The sequence below is a fragment of the Scyliorhinus torazame genome, chromosome 4 (genome assembly GCF_047496885.1).
Source record: "Scyliorhinus torazame isolate Kashiwa2021f chromosome 4, sScyTor2.1, whole genome shotgun sequence".
Lineage (NCBI taxonomy): Eukaryota > Metazoa > Chordata > Chondrichthyes > Carcharhiniformes > Scyliorhinidae > Scyliorhinus > Scyliorhinus torazame.
Genome location: NC_092710.1, coordinates 305,468,395 through 305,470,894, shown reverse-complemented (window position 1 = coordinate 305,470,894; position 2,500 = coordinate 305,468,395). Strand labels below are relative to the sequence as shown.

The 2,500-nt window shown below is 57.0% G+C and overlaps 3 non-coding genes across 3 annotated transcripts; all 3 read right to left on the bottom strand.

The window, feature by feature from the left end:
* Positions 1 to 503: 503 nt before the first annotated feature.
* LOC140412994 (5S ribosomal RNA) lies at positions 504 to 622 on the bottom strand. Its single transcript, XR_011942178.1, has one exon. It is a non-coding gene; the product is annotated as a 5S ribosomal RNA (ribosomal RNA).
* A 694-nt stretch (positions 623 to 1,316) lies between these two features.
* Positions 1,317 to 1,435, bottom strand: LOC140414347 (5S ribosomal RNA). Its single transcript, XR_011943484.1, has one exon. It is a non-coding gene; the product is annotated as a 5S ribosomal RNA (ribosomal RNA).
* A 694-nt stretch (positions 1,436 to 2,129) lies between these two features.
* On the bottom strand, positions 2,130 to 2,248 carry LOC140412993 (5S ribosomal RNA). The gene has a single exon (XR_011942177.1). It is a non-coding gene; the product is annotated as a 5S ribosomal RNA (ribosomal RNA).
* Positions 2,249 to 2,500: the final 252 nt, after the last annotated feature.

The following is a 2,500-nucleotide window of genomic DNA, read 5'->3' as shown; positions in this document are numbered from 1 at the left end:
CCTAGCTCTCTTTTTTCTTCTCCACCTCCCCAAGGAAAACTGCAAGCCCCGCCCACCTCACACCAGCCTGCCGCCTGCACGCTGCTGCCTTTCCACATTGCAACGCTGCGCACTTCTCTCAGCACAGCCAGCACAAGGGTCAGGCAGGCAATGCAAGCCAGCTCTCTCTTCCTTCGCTTTCCACACCAGCCCCAATGCCACAACTTGCATTCATGCGGCGCCTTCAGGCTAGGAGAGAGAACGTCCTGCCGACACACTGGCTTGCGGCCACACGGGCCAGCTGGCGTGCCCATCAAAGTGCAGCACGCCAAGGCACACAACCGTGCTGCGTTGCAAAGGCCCGGCAAAGCTGCAGCAGCTGAATGGCCCGACCAAGCCGCCTGCCTGAGTTGAGCCCGCAGGCAAGTGTTGGGAGGAATGGCGAGGACGCAGAGAGCAGCAAAAGGTTGGCCTGCCTCTGGTGTGGAGAGTGCTTGGCGTGAGCAGTCACTGCTGGCCGCAAAAGCCTACTGCACCTGGTATTCCCAGGCGGTCTCCCATCCAAGTACTAACCAGGCCTGAGTCTGCTTAGCTTCCGAGATCAGACGAGATCGGGCGTTTTCAGACTAGTATGGCCGTAGGCATCTGCAGCACCGTCTTCTCGCCTATTCAAGCTGGCCACCCTAGCACCCTCGCCACTTCTTCTTTCCGGTTGTTTTCAATTTTTTCTCTCTCTTTTTCTACTTCTACTTCTACTTCTCCTCCTCTTTCTCTCCTTCTCCTGCTAATTCTAGCCTATATGCCTGATACTCGCTCCCCTTCATGCCGTCCCCACCTAGCTCTCTTTTTTCTTCTCCACCTCCCCAAGGAAAACTGCAAGCCCCGCCCACCTCACACCAGCCTGCCGCCTGCACGCTGCTGCCTTTCCACATTGCAACGCTGCGCACTTCTCTCAGCACAGCCAGCACAAGGGTCAGGCAGGCAATGCAAGCCAGCTCTCTCTTCCTTCGCTTTCCACACCAGCCCCAATGCCACAACTTGCATTCATGCGGCGCCTTCAGGCTAGGAGAGAGAACGTCCTGCCGACACACTGGCTTGCGGCCACACGGGCCAGCTGGCGTGCCCATCAAAGTGCAGCACGCCAAGGCACACAACCGTGCTGCGTTGCAAAGGCCCGGCAAAGCTGCAGCAGCTGAATGGCCCGACCAAGCCGCCTGCCTGAGTTGAGCCCGCAGGCAAGTGTTGGGAGGAATGGCGAGGACGCAGAGAGCAGCAAAAGGTTGGCCTGCCTCTGGTGTGGAGAGTGCTTGGCGTGAGCAGTCTCTGCTGGCCGCAAAAGCCTACTGCACCTGCTATTCCCAGGCGGTCTCCCATCCAAGTACTAACCAGGCCTGAGTCTGCTTAGCTTCCGAGATCAGACGAGATCGGGCGTTTTCAGACTAGTATGACCGTAGGCATCTGCAGCACCGTCTTCTCGCCTATTCAAGCTGGCCACCCTAGCAACCTCGCCACTTCTTCTTTCCGGTTGTTTTCAATTTTTTCTCTCTCTTTTTCTACTTCTACTTCTACTTCTCCTACTCTTTCTCTCCTTCTCCTGCTAATTCTAGCCTATATGCCTGATACTCGCTCCCCTTCATGCCGTCCCCACCTAGCTCTCTTTTTTCTTCTCCACCTCCCCAAGGAAAACTGCAAGCCCCGCCCACCTCACACCAGCCTGCCGCCTGCACGCTGCTGCCTTTCCACATTGCAACGCTGCGCACTTCTCTCAGCACAGCCAGCACAAGGGTCAGGCAGGCAATGCAAGCCAGCTCTCTCTTCCTTCGCTTTCCACACCAGCCCCAATGCCACAACTTGCATTCATGCGGCGCCTTCAGGCTAGGAGAGAGAACGTCCTGCCGACACACTGGCTTGCGGCCACACGGGCCAGCTGGCGTGCCCATCAAAGTGCAGCACGCCAAGGCACACAACCGTGCTGCGTTGCAAAGGCCCGGCAAAGCTGCAGCAGCTGAATGGCCCGACCAAGCCGCCTGCCTGAGTTGAGCCCGCAGGCAAGTGTTGGGAGGAATGGCGAGGACGCAGAGAGCAGCAAAAGGTTGGCCTGCCTCTGGTGTGGAGAGTGCTTGGCGTGAGCAGTCTCTGCTGGCCGCAAAAGCCTACTGCACCTGGTATTCCCAGGCGGTCTCCCATCCAAGTACTAACCAGGCCTGAGTCTGCTTAGCTTCCGAGATCAGACGAGATCGGGCGTTTTCAGACTAGTATGGCCGTAGGCATCTGCAGCACCGTCTTCTCGCCTATTCAAGCTGGCCACCCTAGCAACCTCGCCACTTCTTCTTTCCGGTTGTTTTCAATTTTTTCTCTCTCTTTTTCTACTTCTACTTCTACTTCTCCTCCTCTTTCTCTCCTTCACCTGCTAATTCTAGCCTATATGCCTGATACTCGCTCCCCTTCATGCCGTCCCCACTTGGCTCTCTTTTTTCTTCTCCACCACCCCAAGGAAAACTGCAAGCCCCGCCCACCTCAC